This window comes from Sinocyclocheilus grahami, unplaced genomic scaffold (assembly GCF_001515645.1).
Source record: "Sinocyclocheilus grahami isolate Dianchi unplaced genomic scaffold, SAMN03320097.WGS_v1.1 scaffold419.1, whole genome shotgun sequence".
NCBI classification, from domain to species: Eukaryota; Metazoa; Chordata; class Actinopteri; order Cypriniformes; family Cyprinidae; genus Sinocyclocheilus; species Sinocyclocheilus grahami.
Window position 1 is genome coordinate 1,729,510 of NW_015505598.1, and position 22,913 is coordinate 1,752,422.

At 35.8% G+C, this 22,913-nt stretch overlaps 1 long non-coding RNA gene across 1 annotated transcript; it reads right to left on the reverse strand.

Moving 5' to 3' along the window:
- Positions 1-606: 606 nt before the first annotated feature.
- LOC107551259 (uncharacterized) lies at positions 607-22,565 on the reverse strand. The gene is made up of 3 exons (XR_001604744.1): positions 22,552-22,565; positions 10,424-10,427; positions 607-673 (listed from the first exon to the last, which is right to left on the reverse strand). It is a non-coding gene; the product is annotated as an uncharacterized lncRNA (long non-coding RNA).
- Positions 22,566-22,913: the final 348 nt, after the last annotated feature.

Sequence of the window (22,913 nt, forward strand, 5' to 3'; positions counted from 1 at the left end):
TGAACTGCCACTGTATGCAAGACTGTAAAGATTGCATTCTGTGCAATATTTTCCAGGTTTCACACTCCCACACATACTGTATAATAGTCTATCACAAAAAGACACAACAATATAACCCTCAGCCAAACACATTCATAGTCCCACACATACAGGGCTGACGTTCATTTTGAATGCCTCAATGTATGCCTCATGTTAGGAAGATACTCGCAGTTTAAAGTAGTCAAACTACTCACATAAAGTATCTAACTACACTAAAGCAGCCGTATCTTTTTAGTAGAAGGATAGACAAATCTAGACAGACAGATTATATAATCATAATCAAAACAGTATACAATACTGTGGAACATTTTTTTGTCCCATCCTGATTTCATCTGTTTTTGTCTCAAATCTCATTGTTTCAGAAATGAAAATGATCAATCAACACTTAAATAGAACTTTTTCAACAGCATGAAATATTACAGAAAAAAACATTAAATTAGCATATAATATATTCTTTTAAAAGCATGTTAAAGTGTACTTAAAGGATGTCTTATGAAAGCATATGCCAAATATATGTTTGCATGAACCCAAAAATGTTGTTCCAAACCTGTGTGACTACTTCTTCTGTTAGAATGACATGAGGGTGAATAAATGTACAGTGTTTTCACTTTTGGATGAACTACACCTTTAATTTCTGGAAGAAGCCCTTATCAGTCCACCAGAGAAGTGCTCACATTTAGCCACGATCTTCACATCATAACGCTGACAGGAACAGACGAGAGCGTAACATTAGATTGTCCATTAAATGCATAAGAGCTATTATAAGGGTTTAATAATAGCTTTTACCGTTTACTAAATCCAAACAGAAATCTAACCCAATACTCTTGTTGCTCGTTTCACCATAGAAGTGATTTCACCAGTGGGATATTTTGCCTGCGATTTCTTTTTTTAGAAAAGCACAGCCATGATGGAAAAAATGTGATAGTTATTTCATAAGTGTTTTCTTTCACTCATCTGGGGAAAGCCTGACAGGTGAGTTATTAGATTGTCCCCCACACTGATATACATATTAATTTATGCCACGACTGCTTGTGTCATTTAAATATATGCCTAGAGATGAAAGCTTCTTCAATAATTGCCTTAAAGGAGAAAAAAAGAACTTCTCATGGAGGGGAAAATGGTGCTCTCTTATATATGTTTTGTGTGATTTAGTCATACAATTTAAATTGTTATACATATTGCATACATTCTACATGATATGATATAATTGTATTGCATTAGCCATAATTTGCCAGAGAAAACATCTAGTGTCTATAAATATCCTATGTAGAGGGAACTTATTACTGCAACTATCTTCAACTAATTTCCACCTGAAACCAGTGATGCTTAAAGCTGATACTTCACAAGCATTTCTTCTCCCACCTTAAATGAGATATTAGTTTAAAGTAGACATTAACATTCCTGAAGTTTAGCACTGAACAGCTGTAAGAAATAAAGCTCTGATTTTAAGTAATGATACCTATTAAAAGCATGATGCACAGATGATTGATGACTAATTCTGATGATGGAAAATCTAACTAGATACTCCTACAGCTATAAGCTGCTGATGACTACAACAGATCAGATTTAATCAAATATCACCACAACATCTCTCAGTGCAAAAAACAGCTGAATGATTTTAATGTGGTTGTTAAGTCTAGTCTGTCCGGTCCTGTTTTTCTTTGCGAGCATCTCTACAATGATACAATGAAGTGATTTCCTCAGGACTCTGTTCTTTTACATATTTATCTCTTACTATGTAACCTCTTTTTTAATATTATGAGACAACACAGAACTGAATTTAAAGCTATAATACATAAATACTAGTGCTGGGCAATGATTAATCACGATTAATCGCATCCAAAATAAATGTTTTTGTGTACATAATATATGTGTGTGTACATTTATTATTTATTATTTATTACACACACACACACACACACACAAAGTCTCCAAACAATACGCAACAAGCATCATTGTCATAACAAGATTTAAGTGACCTGAGGTTATCACAGTTTGTTCGCATATTTATTTTGTTTTTATTTAGTAACTTTTGAGCTTGTGTGCGTGTGTGTGTGTGGTACAATATAGCAGTATAAACATATATAGTCTGTTATTGCTGAGGTACTGTGCACAATGATGACTGTGTCACTTCTGGATTCATTGTCTCTGCTTTTCCAAAACAATACGTCTCTGAGACCTGTCTCAATGTTTTTATAGCCGTTCAAATTAATACCTGTTTTGTCATCTTGATACACAATCTGTCTTTCACAAACTGCTGGTGTCTCCACAGAAGATGCTGTTCTGCAACAGATAGCAGCTCATCAACAATAACGCTTCATAACAATGGACATCCGACTTTCAACAAGAGGAAAAAGACTGTATTACCTTAGACTGAGTTTGTGAAGTCTGTTTATTTTATAGTTTTCCTAATCACACAGCTGTGCTGCTCATATCTGGACAGTTAACCGTCCTCAATACAAACACAGACCGTCATTCTAACAGCGATTCTCTCTTGCTTGATTGACAACTAAAGATAACAAAAGATGTATATATATATATATATATATATATATATATATATATATACAGTATATAATCTAGAAAGGACCTTTACACACAGAAATTATTTCCTAAATAAATAAATCAATCCCCTTTTATTATATGGGTGGCAGCTATTGCTGACATAAAAACACCACAGACATAAAGTTATGTCTTAAAATATAATAAAATATGTATATTTTAAAATAGTTTTATAAAATTGCACGTTAAATTAAATCTCTGATTAATCTTTTTTTAATCTCTGATGTATAATGGGGAACGTGCAGATTGAGTTCAAACCTCATACGCAGAACTAAATTGTCACTTTTAATTGTTTTCACCTGACAAAATACAAATATGCAAACATTTTATGATTCATTGGTATTTAAAATTAATTTCAACTGTTGTAAAGTCAGGGGGCACCAGTTGCTGTTGCAGATGAAAAATGATCCATACCATTAACTTCATCTTGCCGTTAGTCCTGGCAAACACCCAACTGTGGGGGTGAGTTTTGCACAGGCAAGTACTCAGATTTCCTTCAGGAAATCTTAAAATCCAGTTTGGTGTATTGTTTGAAATGTGATATTTTAATTTTTATGGTAAGTGCCTGACTGGCTACACCAAGAGGCAGCGCTAATAAGAAATCCTTCCCTATGTTTTCTGAGCATGCAAATATTATTTGCTACCATAGTAGCCAGATCTTGTATTCTTTTCTATGTTACCTGACATAAACACGCATGGACAAATGATGGAAGCCTGAAACATCCTGTCAAATTGAATCGACAGCTCTGAATATACAGTAAATCTGTATTTTAGGCTTACTGTGCTGTACTGTTACACAGTGTAAGAAACGGTGTTGAGAAAATTGCACCAAATGTGAAGAGTTTTGAGAATTTAAGTAAAGGATTTTGGCTCACAGAATTACATTAAGTGTGTAAATCAAGAAAATAACGAGTTCTCTATAACAGGGGTTCTCAAACTTTTGAGGCCAGGGATCCCTTACAGTGGAGAACATTTTCCAAATAATAATTATATCAGCTTAGTATAATTTGTGCTCTTAGATACCATTGGGACTTGGGTTCTCTGGATTACTTTTAATTTTTCTGGACGTTGTTTTAATGCTTAAATTGGATAGTGGTAAAATAAAAAAGTATGTCTAATTATTTGAAATAATAAAACGTATTCAATTTAACAACAATTTATATTTAAAAAATGAAATGGTTGTATATTTTATTTGATTATTTATTGTCATATTTAGTGTTTTCACATTTTTCTGGATTCTATTTTAATATTTCATAAAATCTAAAAGCATGTGCAATCAACTGAATTTATAAAACTTTAACAACTTCATATTTTATTAAAATGTTTACAATAACATGGCAACATTATTATTATTTTTTTCTTCCAGAAATTCTGTGTTGCCTCAAACTTTTCTGGATTTATGATTTAAAACAAATGTATTATTTAAAAAAACTGTGGTATCAAATATGGCATAAAACAAATGAAGGCACAAATCAATAACAATTTAATATTTCAAAATGTAATCAAATGAAAATGTAACAATTCCTTTTATTTTTTTGGCAAACAAAGTGCTGTACAGCAGAGCTTTACTATAAAAATTAAAACATGGATGACAAATAGTGTGATTATTCTTTTAAAAATAAAGTTTTAATATTTGTATCATTATTTTTACTTTGAAAAGTACATTCTACTGTACAATAGTAATACATTTCTTTCACAATTTCAAGATAAAACTGAAATCTTATTTTGATGGGCTGTCGAGAAGACTTTTACATTTCTGTATGTATATACTTTAATATATGTGATGATAGTTTATAAGAAGGATCTACTTCTGTCTGAATCCAGAAATATTTGTTTTCTTAGGAGCTCTTAGTATTACTTGCATTTATTGTACATACACCACCCAATCATACACAACACAGCTGAACACATATATGTGACCCTGGACCACAAAACCAGTCATAAGGGTCATTTTTGTTTTAAACTAAATAAATAATCTTTCCATTGATGTATGGTTTGTTAGGATAGGACAATATTTGGCTGAGATGCAACTATTTGAAAATCTGGAATCTGAGGGTGCAAAAAAATCGAAATATTGAGAAAATCATCTTTAAAGTTGTTCAAATGAAGTTCTTAGCAATGCATATTATTAATCACAAATTTAATTTTGATATATTTATGGTAGGAAATGTACAAAATATCTTCATGGAACATGATCTTTACTTAATATCCTAATGATTTTTGGCATAAAAGAGAAATGTATAATTGTGACCCATACAATGTATTGTTGGCTATTGCTACAAATATCCCCCAGCGACTTAACACTGCTTCTGTGCTCCAGGGTTACATATGTGAAAACCACACCAACAAACTCACACGGATGAACACAAACACACAATTACATCAGACTCCGAGACATTCAGCTGGAGTTCAAGCAGCTAGGCTTTTCTGGATGTTCATCTGCTCACACTTCCAGTGAGGCCAGCAGATGTAAGAGAGTCAGGGGACGCATTTAAGACACAATATGTGAAAACCACACCAACAAACTCACAGGGATGAACACAAACACACAATTACATCAGACTCCGAGACATTCAGCTGGAGTTCAAGCAGCTGGGCTTTTCTGGATGTTCATCTGCTCACACTTCCAGTGAGGCCAGCAGATGTAAGAGAGTCAGGGGACGCATTTAAGACACATTAAGTGTTGGAAAACCCTCTATTTTTCTACCTCCACATCCTATAGCAGAGCTTTCACACACGTGTTTCCGCAGCTTGGGAAAACCATCGAACACACCCAGCTCTATCCGGGAATACGGCCAAACGTTGCGACAGAATAAAATTCAATCAAGAGTTGGATCGCTCTCTATGGGCCAGAAGTGCTGCTATTAACCTCGAGTGGACGTCTGGGTCTGAGATCAGTAAGTAGGGTATAAACCTGCATGACTTGACACCATAAAATATTAAACTGCAACATAAAATGAAGTTTTCCGACTGGACAACTAAATCCATTTTTATAGTACAAATACATTACAGAAAAGGTGTCTTGATACACATGCATAAAGCACAAATGCAGCAAATGTATTTCAATCACGATGAGTAGAAACACAAAAAATGAGACATCTGCATCCTGAAGCAAAACCAAGAGTCTGTGTTTTTATGTTCCACCCCCTACTACTAATGCATTAGTGGTGTTTATTTGTCTTATGAAGGTTGTTGAATCATTCACTCAAACGATTTGTTCAAAAAGCACAAAACACCACTACAATGGGTTGTTCGGAGAGCCACAAACAGTTCATTCTGCATCGACTCCAATTAAGCAGACTAGTAGTAGTTTCTGTAATCTTTTATTATTACTTGTTTAAAAAAAAAATGCTTATCACCTCAAATAAATAAATAACTATATGCATTTAGCAGACACTTTCATCCAAATCAACTTACAAAAGAGGAACATAATAGGAATGCAGTTCCTCACAGGGCCAACAATATTGATTAAAGTCAACATAAAACAGAAATTGCAGTGGTCTTTTCTTCCCTATTGTGGTGTATATCCGAGTGAAACCGCATCTGGAACTAGAAGAAATGCAGGGCGGGATTTGATTTAGTCTACTGGGAATTGATTGAATGGTTGTCATTTGCTAATTGCTGCGATCTGGTGTGAGAGACAGTTTGCTGGAGGAGAGGAATATCATCCCACACGTCATCAGAGAACGGGGGAGGGACGATAGTGCTTTTGATTAAACATTATGATGTGCAAGGATAAATGATTTATAATAAACACTGAAACATTCAATTGAATTCAATTTAAAAAACCCAAAACAAAACAAAACAAGAATTTTGATTTCACAGTGACTTTAATCAAGATGATAGTCATTACCTAATAATATCTTATGTTATTAAGGTATTCAAGGTGTAAGGAAAATAAATAATACTTTATATTTGATGGTTGCACCACATAACAGACAGAAAAAAAGAAACCAACATTAACACAACAGATACAATTGAGCTATAGCAAGACCTTGAGGAAAATGTGCTCTTCATGGAGTGTATGATTGAAATTTTGATGTAATTCACATTTAATAAAAAAATATATATATAAAACAAAAACTGACATTCAAATTTGTTCATTTAAATAAAAGCTTAAAACGTAAAGATTCTGAAAGATTGAAAGATATGATGATTTCATTATAAATATTGGTGGATAAAAAGTGAAAACGTTGGAAATCTTTTCTTTGTACTTTTATCAATTAAATAAAAGTTAAAGAGAATTAACAAATCACAGATTCTTGATTTTATTGCATTTTACAAAATGTCCCAACTTCTCTGGAATTGGGGTTGTATCTGACATTTCAAAGAACTTGGAAAATACAGCATGTTTTAAACTAGATTTGAAAAAGATAAGTCTTTTTCTTTATAATGGACACACTTTGTCATTGACCCTTGTTTGTCGGCGTAGAATCACACTATGAATACGACACATCAAACTAGCTGTCTCTGCAATCTCTCAATCTTGTTGGCTTCTTATGCAGTAAAGTCATATTTTTCAGTTTCCTCCTGTACTGGATGTCTTCTGTCCTCCAGCCCATAAACTTTATTTACATGTAATCTCTGTCCTGTGACAGAGCTAGAGAGGAAAGTGACTGCCTGCAGAATGTAGCGTGGAGGCTGGAGACAAATTAATTGTCTTGTTTGGGTGATGGTAATTTGACAGGCATTAGAGGAGTGACGCAGGGGCAGCGGCGGGTGAACAGACACGTGGGGGTGTGTTGTGTTAAAGGTTCTTCTCTTTAAGCGCTTTCAGCCGGCCCCTCCTCCCTCTTTTCATTAGTGGAGTCAGAGAGATGCTGGAGCGAGGGCACAACTGAGGAACACTTAGTGGAGGTGTGAGAGACGAGATGTGAGTGTGTGTGTGTGTGTGTGTGTGTAGAGGAATGTTTTTCTTCCCCGTTTGACATTTGTTTCAGTCCCTCTCCATGTTTCATTCTATGCCTTGCTTTTGCTATATATTTACATACTAAAGAAATTATAAATGTAAAAATAATTAAATTATAACATATGTACTCTATCATGGCAATGACAGCATTTTAGCCTGTATTTCATTAATACTTTTGGAAAGTTTTCATGTGCTGATGATGATATGACTTTCATTTTGCCCATTTTAAACATTTGTTATGATGCTTAAATTGATCTAGTGAAGGCAAAAACTTGAAAAAATGACCAATCAAAGAACCTAAAATCACAGTATACTGTATTAATATGAAGGAATGACTTGATAATTTTTTATACCTGTATTTTAAATTTTGCACTTGAAATTACGTTGTGTTTTAGGGTTAACGCAGTAATGGAAATGTCCATAAAATTGCTGGATAATGTCTGGGCAGAAGATTACCAGTGCTTTTCTCAAGTACTATTATAGTTTTTATTAATATTTTGAATTAGTTTTTATTTTTATAAATTCCGTTTTAATTAGTTAAAGTTAAATTTTACTTAAAGTTGTAGTAATTTTGTTTAATGTTTTATAAATATGCTTTAAATATATATTTTTAAGTGTAATGGCACATTTCTGCCAGGATTAATATGAAGGAATGACTTGATAATTTTTGTAAAATGATGTAAAATGATTTTTTTTACAGGTGTTTATACCTGTATTTTAAATTTTGCACTTGAAATTACGTTGTGTTTTAGGGTTAACGCAGTAATGGAAATGTCCATAAAATTGCTGGATAATGTCTGGGCAGAAGATTACCAGTGCTTTTCTCAAGTACTATTATAGTTTTTATTAATATTTTGAATTAGTTTTTATTTTTATAAATTCCGTTTTAATTAGTTAAAGTTAAATTTTACTTAAAGTTGTAGTAATTTTGTTTAATGTTTTATAAATATGCTTTAAATATATATTTTTAAGTGTAATGGCACATTTCTGCCAGGATATTATCCAGTCATTTTATGGACAGTTATATTAACCCTACAATACAACACAATGAAGTGCAAAATTCAAAATACAAGTAAAACACCAGCAAAAATGAACATGGAAAAAGCTTTTATTAATTTTTATTTCAGTTTTGGTTATTTTAATACATCAAGTTAAACTAAATTATAATGAAAAACGCATTGTTTCATTTCAGTTCAAATGTATTGTATTTCAAGTAAAGAATATGTATTTTTTTGAATGGCTTTAATTTTAGACAACTACAATGACCCTGCCTTATACACATTTTTTTAAGTCCATGAACTTTCACACACAACAGAATGCAAAAATTCTTCACACAGGCTTGCATTTCTGGTTTCCTGCATTAGCATAAATGGACATGAAATAGTCTAGTGACTGCAGAGTTACTCAAGCTTTTTAACATGAGGGGACAAAACTCAAAGTTGATTTAGGGCTGTGGACCAAAAGTAAATGTTGCATTATATCCAACTACATTATATTAAAATGCATACATTTTTTAAATAATTAAACAAAATGTCAATTACATTTAGTTTAAAACAATAACATAAATAAGAAATGAAGGCATGCTTCAATGGTTATTTGCTTTTATATAGTATGGTGGACCAAATCAAATGTCATCATGGGCCAGCTTTGGCCCTCAGGGCCTGGTTTGGGCATCTCTGGTCTAGTGTGACCGACCGTACAATTGCAACTGTAGACATGCATTAAAGGCAGATCAGAGCCGCATCAAGCAGCCTAAACTGGTCTGAGTAAAGATGCCTTCTCTCTCTCTCAGGAGCTCGCCGTTTGTTTTCACCTCTATCTTTCCTCCGTCACACACACAGCTCTCTCCTCTTGTGTTGTTGCTACGTTCAGCCGCTCTACACGGACGACCTTAATTTGACAGTGTCACGAAGATCTGTATTCATCGGTGCACTCTTTTCATAATCCAATCCTCCTCTCCAACATGCAATTAGTGCCCCCTTGCTGCCACAAACGCCCCCTCCTCCCCCGACCAGAGCCGGCACGCGCGATGAGATTGTTACAGCTTTCCCTGTGCCTTTCGTTTAGAGCCTGTGTCCTGTAATGAATATGTACATTAAGGACCCGAGCCAAGGAGGGGTCACATGCAATCAACCTTGAATTCAATTATGGCAGTCAAGGTTAATGACTGTGCGCAGTGGTCAGAGGCGAGTGCCACACCAGCGATTATATTCAGCCCGGCTGAATTCACAATGCAGAGAGAGAGACAGAAAGGGTCCCCGAGGGATGCGGGAATTGCGCAGTGGGAGAGGAAGGAGAAGTGGAGGGAGTCGTGTGTAAAGAGATGGAGAGATAGACAGAGCCATGTCACGACGTTGCTTCTCGATTACATTGAGTTCTACCGGGCAAATCAGATTGCAAGAAAGGTTAAGCAGCCCCCCCTCCCACTCTACCTCTGCCCCGTCACCGTCATTCCTCTCTCTTCCTCTCCCTCGCTCGTTCTCTCTCTCTCTCTCCCCTGGTTGCTGTAATATGATTAGTCTACATAAAGACGTGTCTGGAGTGTAATTCAGTGCTCGCTAATGAGACGCTTGTGTGAACTGGGCTCATCCATATCCCCAAGGCGTCTCCCACTCACCTGCTGCTGGAGAAACCGAGAGAGAGAGAGAGAAGGGGGAGGGGAGAGACAGAAGGAATAAAAGAAAATACTCTGGCAAATTAAATATTGAAAAGTTTTCCAAGCATTATTCAGAATTCTGACGTTACGTCATGAATGTTTGTCAGTGAGCGCATGAAGTGATCTGGCTGTTTGTAGAGAGCATGTTGGAGGCCCATCTGGACACTGGCTTTTTTTAGAGACAGAAGTGACATTATACGGGACATCATGGTTTGATACATACTCGTGACTTTCATTGCAATATTAGTCTCTTAGACAGCACTGTGTCAATGAATACCCACACAACAACTGCATCATAAATGTGTACATATCAAAACATTAACTTATGGTTCACATCTTATCCTAAGAATAGATCTTTTTCAATGAAGTTTGGTGACTTTTTTTCACCATCAGAACCTATTATCCGTGGGGTTCCTCAGGGTTCTGTCATTGGGCCTATTTTGTTTTCTTTGTATATGCTGCCGCTGGGTTTGATTAAAAAAAAATATGGCATGTCCTACCATTTTTATACTGACGATACACAAATTTTTGTCTCCCTTTGAGATCATGAGAGAATTGTGTTTGTAAGTCACTTTTGGCATGCTTAGAAGAGATGGAAGGCCCTCAGTCTGGTTCAGTTAAACCAGGGACAGAGAGAGATTCTAATTTTTGGCCCTGCCAGAGGATACCTTTACTTATTTAGGTCCATGGTCGGCTTATCTTCAAGACTAATTAAGTAATCTGGGGGCTGTGTTTGACCCAGAACTGAGATTTGACAAGCATATTGGTGCTATGGAGTTGTTGTTTTTTCCAGATCAGGTGTCTTTCTCGATCAAAATCAGTTCTTTTAACCAAAGACCTAGTTAAGGTCATAAAGTCCTGCAGTATGTTTTTAAAGCAGTGCATGGAATGACTCCTCCATATGTGACATCTAGGTCTTTAAGATCAACTAATAAGCTGCTTCTCACTATCACATAGACTCATTTTAAGTTTACAGGAGACGAGACTTTTGCTGCTGCAGGTCCGAGACCTGCCACATGAAATTAGAATGGTCACATCTATTAGCTTTTTTAAAGTTTGCATAAAAAAATACCTCTTTTCATTTTGCCTTTAAAGAGTTGGGCTAGTGTTGATATCCTTGTTTGGTTATTTTCTTTCATGTTTTATTGTACTCTATGTATCTGTATGTTTATTGTACAACACTTTGTTCTGCATGTGTAGTTGTAAAGTGCTTTATAAAGGAATTAATGAATGGATGGATGAATGAATGAACAGGTTACACCAGTGTAAAAATGTCTTATCACAGCAATTATATCACTCATATTGCTCAAATTTAGGGTTACAGATTTGAACAAGCCCTTAAATCCCAAAGTGTTTAACTATGACACACAAAAAAGAAAAATAAAGACTTTACTGACCAAAAAAAAAAAAAAAAAACACCATCTTCCATTGCTTGCACAAGAAAGTCACTAGCTTTCAAACACACCCACACACCTTCACACACATCTATCTGAACAGGTAATAACTGCTGGAATGTTATAGATGTCATAAAACACCGCAGATGCTGATGCTTCTTGTTCACATCTCACTGGTCATAAATGTCTGCAGAATAAGAACGATGAAAAATTCACCCCGTGTTTGATCTTCCACCACCCCTAGCAGAGGCCACTAAAATCTAACTAAGACCTCTGCCTTTTCCATGCTTTCACAAATCAGTGCATGCTTATTCCAACACAATCAATACACACCATTCTAATATAGTGATGGCTCAAACATCTGGTGCACTAGCCAAAATGTGTGTGTGAAATAAAATAGTGGTGTATGGGGACATACACTACCAACAGTGCTGGGAAGATTACTTATAAATTGTAGTCAGTTACTGGTTACTAAATACGTTATGAAAATTATACTGTAAGTAATGTAATCTATTAAAGTACTCATTAAGGAATTTAATCGGACTACTTTTGGATTACTTTTAGATTACTTAACTCTTTTATGGCATACATTTGAATGGGATTATTGTATACTATTAATATTAAAATAAAGAGAAAGAAAACATATTTCATTCTTTGTTATCAACAACATGAAGTGCATTAAACATTACATTACACCAGGTTTTCACAAACTGGGCTTAATGAAAGAACCGCAGGGGGTTCGTGAAAAAAATGTAGACTTAAAATTACTAAATTATTTGAAAATCAAAACAATCAAAATTAAATGACTTGAATAGAAACATTTTATTAGTTTACCTGCATGTTTTTTTTTGTCTAGACGTCTAGATCTTTGCATAGACAATTTTATTTCAAATGTATGTACATGACCATGCAAATATAATCAAAGCTAAACCGTAAGAAAAACATTAAAAGAGAAAAAATAAGAATTAGGGAGAATCAATACATTCTGAATAATTTACTGCCTTTGTGTGAATAATATGTAATCACATAATCCATAAACCTGTAATCTGATTACGAGTATTTTAAAATGTAATATAATCGAATTACAAGTACTTTATTTTTGGAATCTGATTACATAATCCGGATTACATGCAATCCCTTACTGCCCAGCACTGACTACTGAAAATGGATGATAGTGCAAAGGTTTCCTGCTGATGGCGTCCATTGCCACATGTGTATCTGAGAAACATTGGGGCATTGTGGCGTTAAGTGCATGGATTGATATAGGAGAAATGGTACAGTAACAGCTGGCTCCATTCTCTCTGGGTCAATAGAGGAGCTTCTGTGTGTGTGGATGGTAAATCTCTCTGCTCCACTCTGTAAATCAAGTTCCATGGCCCTGCCGTGCAGATCAGCTGCCCTGCTAATGGAAGGTTAAGCACTTTGCAATGAAACAATTACTGCCAACACACACTGTCTGGCTATTACTGATGGAGAGATGGTGTCTGTGTGGATCTGTGTCCGCCGCACTCAACCCGTGTCATTTTCAGAGGAGGTGGCTGATTTCTACCTGTGCTCCGTTAATGCGATCATGCAAATGCTGTTCATCCCGATCATGTGGTTTCTTCATTTTGTGCTTTTTATGTAAATCTTTTCATTATACCTTGATGTGCAGGTAAGTCAAACGCCATTATGTGCATGCATACGTCTGACATATAGCTAAGCAGACCGGAGAGAAAGCCCTAGAGAAAACTGGAGTAAAGAGCCAAATGTAATATTGGCAATCTCCAGAGATTACGGGGCATTTGTCAGCGTGTGATGCCACCTGACAGGGTGCTTTTGTTGCTTCTAATGACATCTCCATCAGTGCACGCGTGCGTCCTATCCATCACCAGCCCAAATGGGCTATTTCATTTTAGGATCATGGAATAAAAAAGTTCCCTCTCCCTCACACACACCAATGAAAGAAGAAATATAAAATTTTCAACCAAAATGTATGGAAATTCAAGGCAATATATTCTTCGCTCTACGGCTGGGTGATGAATTTATCGGAGTCTTAAAGTGTAAAGAGAGTTTTATAAGGGTTTTATGAGGGCTTTTTTATAATGCGAGCAGACTAACATATCTGTTCTCATTGGGAACGTAAGCAGATAAAGGACGTATACTGAGAACTCACTCTTCACAATTTTCCTGCATAACCCATTCGGTGTTATTATTGCTATGCTTTATTTGTTATTGGAAGAATAGCATTTGTTTTGGTGAAGTGTCAAGCTTCTGTAAATGAAACAGAGGCCCAAACGGCGGGGTCCAGGTCTTAATGGGCTGTTACATTGTGTAGTTATCAATGTGTCAGAATCATCCCTTTCTCTCTCTTTCCACCCCCACTCAGTCCCATCAAAACAACATTAATTCCTGTCATTTATTGCCGGGCCACATCAAGGCAGGATTAATTCAGATAAGATGCCAATGCTGAGAGGTATTGGTATTCCAATCAATGTGCTGATTCTCATGGAAAAGGCTATTATTCAGGGCTGATTCGCTCTATTTACAAGCCCCGTCTTGATTTCTTGAGATATTGATTATGTGTTGCTCTCAAATAGCTGTTAAATTGCTTGGGAAGCAAACAATCGCAGGTTAAATTGATTTACAGTAGTGAGGAAATGCAGTAGTGACCGTATATTTTCCCATAATCCTTTGCGGTTTACAGTAAAATACTGTATACACATTTTACAGTATCTTACCGTACATATTACAGTATAATACTGTTCAAATTACAAAAATCAGTTACAGTGCATATATTTTCTACCAATATATTTTTGGCCATTTTAAAAGATACACGTGTAGATATTTTCAAAAGTACACAAAAAATATATTTGATAAATTGTGTTTTAAAATATATTTACTTAAATATATTTTCTACCAATATAACTTTGGGCCTTTTTTTGGTATGTTTTTATACAAATCAGATCCATTCACACATCACATCTGAAGAAAAGCTTGATTTGTTGTTTATAACATGTGAAGATATAACACATTTGAATAAACTTAAGTAAGGAACAATTTAAAATGCTCCACAAATGCAATATTCCAATATACAATATATAAAATATTAAACATTATTAAATCGTTACAAATCTAGTTTTGATCTCTAGTAGGCCATCCACCTTGTATTAAGTCTAAATGTAGGCTACTGTAAGATTGGAAATGCATTTTCTTGCCACTGAAATACATTGTGGTCAATGACGGTTGAAACTAAATATATTTTCTGTTTCAAATATATATTCCATTGAGCTTCACTGTTTGCAACATACATATATATATTTTAGACGGCTTACAAGAAATTAAACAGAAAGTACTTTTTGTCCGACTGCGAAATGCCCAAATGACAAAGACTCATATGATAGAGATATGCTTCATAAGCAAACACACCATTTTAATATGACCTTTCGTTCTTCCATCTCGTGCTGGGATGCATGCTTCGCTCAGACAAACTATTAGTTAAGCCTTTCCGGTTTGAACTCAAGCTTGCTGCTAAATTTCTTAAGACAATGAGAGCGAGCACATAATAAAGGGAAGTGTGATAATTGTTGCTATTCTGAGAAACCCAAAGCAGTAACTTCAGTCCATTCACACTCAGAGAGAGAGAGAGAGAGATTTATTGTTCTGTACTCACAGTGACAGGAAATACACATTTCCCTCCTGAGGCTAAATATTTGTCTTGTCTGGTCGGTCGAAACTATGGACCCACTCAGGAGGAAACAGGGCAACAAATGGACTATCAGTGCAGCCAAGCTCTGTTCCTGCAATACTGCCTCTCCCTGAAGCCCGTATCTGATTAGCTGACTGCAGAGGCCTATCAGGCCGATGACAGGTCATTTCCCATCATGCCACGCTGGCAGGACCATGTCATTTCCAAGGGGAAGCAGATGAGTGACAGCTGGGTGTAGGCTGTGCCCAGCCCTAATTGAGTAGGGTGTGTGTGGATCGGTGCGTTTGCATGCCGGGTGTGTGCGCATGTGTTCGCACTTTATTCACTCGTGCCACAGGAAGAGTAGATAAAACACGGACATTGTCTGGAACCCAAACAACCCCTGTACCAATACATTACTGTCAGTGCATTACGCGGTCATTTGTTCTCAACACTGACAATTGCAGATCACTTAGCATGCTACACTTAAATACAAATATTTGCAAATTATATTCTTTTGTTTAATTTCAATTCATATATTAAATGCTGAGGTCTTGGATTAGAGAATAAGGTACCTAAAAATGTGCTTCAAGTCGTAACATCTAAACTAATTGATTTTATTCAGATAAAAAATGTTAACATTACTGAATCAATCTAAATATACTAGGTTACGCCAATGTAGAAATAGCTCTTTATCATAAAAGTTGCAGGTTACTACTTTTGGTCTGTAACGGTTCTCACATCTAAACATGATCTCAGTCAGTAAACAGATAAATAAATAAATGACCACATTGAAAAGAACAAATAAGAACATTGATTTTATATCGTTTTATTGGTTTGAACTATGATAAAACAGATTCACATACCCATGTTTTCCAACCTGCTTTAACTACATAAATCTAAAAATAAAAGTTAAATCTATGAATAAATATTTAACCTATAATTGTCTGTATTTAGTTTTTAAGGGAACTAATTTAATTAACCCACTCACTATTTTAGGCACGTCTTATGGGTATTCCTAATTGTATTTGGTTATCATCATTAAGTTGGTATGAATTATTAATTACAATATTTAGCATATAATGTCTTTTTTGAGAAAAGGAAGACATGTAGGTACTTGTAAATCTTTAGTGTTTCATTGTGTTGAGAGCTCAGAGACATTATTTGAAAGGCAGAAGTTTTCTCTTTTTTGTAGGTGATATTTAGAGGTGAAATCAGATATGCAGAGCTGAATTAACACAAATTTTGTGTTACACAAACTTTTGAATGGCTGTAAAGATCTATTGTCGTGACTCCGGGAAATGTATAAAACCGGCTAAACAGATTTGATCCGGTCAGATGGTCCGTGTGCAATCCGTGGGCAGTCCAGCCGTCTCGGAGACTTCCTGAGGTCTAACTCAGAGTAAAATACATGGAGAAAGATGGACACCTTCAACAGGATGAAGGAGAAGGAGAGCTGCACAAACAAGAAGTGAGACAAGCAAACTGAAGCACTTAAAGTGAGAACAAACCAATGAACCAAGTGATACAGTGGAAAACCGCTGATATCGGTGTTTGCAATTTCTGTCAAAATTGCTCTCAAAATGATAAAATATTAAAATCCACTCTTTTACTGATCCAGATTGTCTGGACAAGATGAAATAAAACAGCTGCTTTATCCTGTAGATTGTAAAATGGGTCAGAATGAATTAGGCAGCACCTCTCTCTCGCTCTTTCTCAGTCTGTCTTGCAAGATTTTCATGTCTGTCTCCAGAGCCATCAATGAATCAATGGTTTCCCATATTAGACATGCTTTATTAGATTACTAAACAACCAGATGAGGTGGTAATTATAGCCTTACTCGTCAGGAATGTGTCTGTTCATTGATCATCTATACTGATAGAAGGCCTTGCTGTACATACGGTGGCCCAATCCCCAAAAGACCAGCCTCATCCAGCCAAAGTCCTAAAACAATGCATTGACACTCATCAGTGGGGCGATCGATCCCCTGTTCTGTCTTCCCTGAAAATTACTCCATTAAGCTATCCATTCATACAAGAACATGAATCCCTCCTGTCCAGCCAAACATCTATATATTCATGTGTGTGCTTGATGACTGTATAATCCTACACAAGGTTAATCAATTAAGAACTTAAACCCCAGGACACATAATTTCTTTGGAAAGAACAAAGCGAGGGAGAATACATTTAACTTTGGAGATATAGCGGTGTTGGGCACATAGATGATCTAAAAGCCGAATGTTTTCCTTAAGAGAAAGCAGCTATTCTGTTATTTTTTTTTATTAAATCAGAGTACCTGTAATGTTTTTACTGTAAATCGAGCTTCACAAAGTGCTTTATTATAAGCCATGTGAGCAGCAAACTCATGCTGTTTACTGCACTTTTGAATAGATTACTGTATTTTAATGCTTCAAGGCATTGTTTTCTAAATATGTTTCATTTAATTCACAATGCATCATTATGTCCATTATGTGAAATCATAATGTTTTCCACATTGCTTTCACCTGCTGTACCTGTTTAATATTTTCTATTCAATTTTGTGTACATTTATTTACAACAAAATAAACGTTACACAACATTTTATGTTAGCTGACAGTGAATGTCAAGCACTGAAGTATCAAATTTCAAGATAAAACTGTTCTAAACAGTTAAAAAAACCCCACTATTAATAATTAACGGCATGCTGCAATGTCGACTAACTGCTAACTGCTAAAAGCTAAAAAGAGTGATTAAAAATTGTGAAAAGCTGTAAATTGGAGCACAAAACCAGTCATAAGGGTCAATTTTTCGAAATTGATATGTATACATCATCTGAAAGCTGAATAAATAATATTTCCATTGATGTATGGTTTGTTAGGATCGGACAATATTTGGCTGAGATACAACTATTTGAAAATCTGGAATCTGAGGGTGCAAAAAAATCTAAATATTGAGAAAATCATCTTTAAAGTTGTCCAAATGAAGTTCTTAGCAATGCATATTACTAATCAAACATTAAGTTTTGATATATTTACGGTAGGACATTTACTAAATATGTTCATGAAACATGATCTTTACTTAATATCCTAATGATTTTTGGCATAAAAGAGAAATCAATAATTGTGACCCATACAATGTATTTTTGGCTATTGCTACAAATATACCCCAGCGACTTAACACTGCTTTTGTGCTCCAGGGTCACATTTGACATTATGCATGTCCTACATACAAATGACAATAAAGTGCATGGGCACATTAACTTGTCAGCTAGATTGTGTTTACCTCGAGTGCTTTACACCTACTTCCTCTTCCCATTCAAACAATCCACTTGTCATATGTTTGCAGTGTTATACAGTGTCAATAGGAAGAGCTCATTTTCATGATCTCACCTATGCCAAATGATTGGATGCATTTAAAGATCCTGCCCTATTTTGATCACTCGGTTCTGAAGTATCCTGTTGGTTTTCATGTAGGCTACCTTTTCTATTGAACAACTGGACAGGAAAATTCGCTCATCATTTACTCATCATCTCAAGTTGTTCTGAACCTTTATGAATTTCTTTCTGCTTCTGAACACAAACAAAGATGTTTTTAAGAATGTGGGGAACAAGACAGCTGCTGGTCCCCGTTGACTTCCATAGTATTTTCCCATCATACTATATAAGTCAGTGGAGACCAACAAATGTTTGGTTACCAACATTCTTCAAAATATTTTCTTTTATGTTCCACCAAATACAGAATATCATAAGTTTGGAACAACTTGAGCGTGAGTGAACAATGGCAGAATTTATATTATCATTATATTGGATGTCATATTTTATTACCATTTTCTAAACTATAGCAAATAAACTGTGATAATGTGAGAAATGTTGAAGTTGTGCAGAAAGACTATGCAGTGCTATTTTACATTTGATTATTCGGCTTCTGTACCTGGACACCTACAAACTTGAAAAAAAATATAAAAATGTAAACATTGTGTAAATAGCACAAATAAATAAATAGAACGAACATGCACATTAAACAATTTCAAACAGGGCCCACTGGTACAACCTGCACTGGGGCCCCGCAAACCCCAGCTACAGTACCTGGTAGATAGGCCTACACACATTCTTTCTATGAGCTCTGTGCTTCACTAAATAAATTGATTGAATAAATACCTGTTTACAATAAGCACTTATTTGCGCGTACACAGGACAAAGTTTGAGGGCGCACACATTCTCTCGTATTACAATAATGCACTCTTGACATTTGCCATTAAAATAACGCCAGAAACTGCCTCAAATGAACTATGAAAATGAGAATAAAGCCATTTCTTATTGGTTAAAATGTACGGAGACTATCTCGTGTTTTCTGTGGCTGCTCGATCATTCACGCCTATATGCTTCAAAGATTGTTTTGCTTACATATGTTATTTCTGAATGTTTAAAATGTCTAGTTTGTATGTTCTAAATTTTTTGAAATGTTTTAAAATAGTGTATTCTAGGTTATGCGTTAACATTAAGGAAACATTCCATTGTATCGTTTTGCAAACATTATGGGGACGTTACTTTTGAATGCTCGCTGAACGTTCTAAAACAACTACTTTTAAAAAAGAAGAATGTCGAATGAAAATGTTTCAGTGAAAAATCTTAAATGTTGTATAAATAATGGTGCTGTGCTAAAATGTAAGAATATTACTAAAGACCAGATAACGTTGAACGAATGTTCTGTTGATGTTACTTGAAGATCGTTTGTTGATAGCTTTGAGAAAACCTTACCAGAACATTAACCAAAGTTCTGAGAAGGTCCTCTGTTAGCTGGGAATCTCTGCCTCCTACACACTCACACACACACACACACACACTCACACACTCACACACTCACACACAAAAATAAATGCTAGAAGAATGTCTAATGAAAATGTTTCAGTGAAAAATCTTAAATGTTGTATAAATAATGGTGCTGTGCTAAAATGTAAGAATATTACTAAAGACCAGATAACATTGAACGAATGTTCTGTTGATGTTACTTGAAGATCGTTTGTTGATAGCTTTGAGAAAACCTTACCAGAACATTAGCCAAAGTTCTGAGAAGGTCCTCTGTTAGCTGGGAATCTCTGCCTCCTACACACACACACACACACTCACACACACACACACACACACACACACACACACACACACACACACACACACACACACACACAAAAACACACACACATAAATACACACACTCTGCTAAACTCTCCATAGATGTAATGGTTTTTATACTGTCCAAACTGTATTTTCTATCCCCTCACCCTAACCCTACACCAGAACCTACCCCTCACACAAACATACAGGCATTTTCAGAATTTCAAAAATCAACGCTTAGTATGATTTCTAAGCTGTTTTGCTCATGGGCCCCGAAAATGTCCCCACAAGTACGAGGATAAAGATTTTGGATTTTGCCATCTTTGTGGGGATATTTTGTCCCCATAACATAGGGTATACCTGAACCACACACACACACACACATACATACATATATATATTTTGAGAGGCGTGAACTCAGCACCCATAACTCAAGTCTGGTTTCTATAGCGTGTTTCACAAATCACATTGTTTGTAAGCAGCTTTACAGAAAAGAGAGCTTTAATATCTCCAGTGAGCAAACCACAAATGGCTGTAGTATGGGAAATAAATCACATGTACTGTACAATATCACCCTGCAGCCCAAGACTGGTTGCACACTGAAGCTAAGCAGGGTTGAGCCTGGTCAGTAGCTGGATGGGAGACCTCCTGGGAAAACTAGGTTGCTGTTGGAAGAGGTGTTAGTGAGGCCAGCAGGGGGTGCTCACCCTGTGGTCTGTGTGGGTCCTAACGTCCCAGTATAGTGACGGGGACACTATACTATCAAAAAGCACCATCTTTCGGATGAGTCATTAAACTGAGGTCCTGACTCTCTGTGGTCATTAAAAATCCCATGGCACATCTCGTAAAGAGTAGGGGTGTAACCCTGGTGTCCTGGCCAAAACTGCCCCCCTGGCCTTTGTCAATCATGGCCTCCTAATAATCCTCAACCACTTGATTGGCTCTGTGACTCTCTCTCCTCTCCACCTGTAGCTGGTGTTTGGTGAGCGCACTGGCGCCGTTGTCCTGTGACTGCCTTCGCATCATCCAAGTGAATACTGCACACTGGTGGTGGTTGAGGAGAGACCCCCCCACATGACTGAAAAGCGCTTTGGGTGTACAAAAATACACAATAAAGCGCTATTTAAATGCATCATTCATTCATTCACACCACACACATGTTTTTGATTTTGTAATATTCTTATTTACATACCTAAATTTCAGTTTCTTTCTTCCATTGTGTGTGTGTGTAAGAGGAAGAGGATAAGACAGATGGCAGAATGGGATGTGTGAGGTTTGTTAAATTGTTCATGCCAACACATGGATTATTCTGGGCTGGAGTTGCTAACGCTAACAAAGGTAAATTGCTAAACAACTGCTAACAGTCTGTCCTGAAACTCCTCTCTGAAAATAACAATGTATCAAAAGAATGTCTAGAACCCTAAAAAAATAGCTCTTATTAGCACCAACTTGACTCAAATTCCTGTTTAAAATTGAGCAAGCCCAGAAATCTCTTTCTGAGAAATTAAGACGTTTGAATTAAAGCTTAATATAGAAATGTTTTGAGATATTGTTGGTCATGAAACCAGACAACAGGATATTGAAAGCTAGTAAACATTTCAGAGTAAAGACTTCTATATGAAACTCTTGAACTAAGAGGTATAGCCATTACAAACTCAATAGTCCTTTCTGCTTTCTGTATTAGCTTAAAGTCCGATGCTACTTGAGTGGAGTAAGGTTAAAGTAGTACAATTTATTATCAGTAAAATCAAAGCTTGCCATTTTTCTACTGAGCAATGCCATTAATAAACTAAACAAAATTTATTTTTTTAAATTTTCCAGTATGTCTGAATCTCAGGAAAGTACACACAAATACAAACTGAATTGTGCTTGTGTCATTGAATTCTCACAAAATATCCAGAGCAATTGACCGTTAATAGCATCCCACACAGGCTCCTCGTGTTTATAAGCATGCAGAGCTATAATTGAATATTTCATTAGAAACGCAAACAGCAGCACACCCCCAATTGTAGTTCTTCAAAAAACTTTCTGTATGATTTACAAGCTTGTTTCTTCGTGGGGACCAAAAAATGTCCCCACAAGGACAAGGATTTTGGATATTGCCATCTTTGTGGGGACAATTTTGTCCCCATAACATAGGGTATACCTGAACCACACACACACACACACACACACACACACACACACACTGTAGGCCTAACACCATCAAACATCACTTTCCATACATTACCGCACTGAAAAAAAAATTATACTACATTTTTTTTAAGGGAAGTGGTTGCAAACAATTTATTTTAGCTAAATTTAAAAACAAAATGTTGAAAGTTAGTCAACTAAATTTGTTTATTTAAATTTAGCTCAAATAAGTTGATTGCAACCACTTACCTTGATTTTTTATTTTTTTTTTAATTTTCCAGTATGTCTGAATCTCGGGAAAGTACACACAAATACAAACTGAATTGTGCTTGTGTCATTGAATTCTCACAAAATATCCCGAGCAATTGACCGTTAATAGCATCCCACACAGGCTCCTCGTGTTTATAAGCATGCAGAGCTATAATTGAATATTTCATTAGAAACGCAAACAGCAGCACACCCCC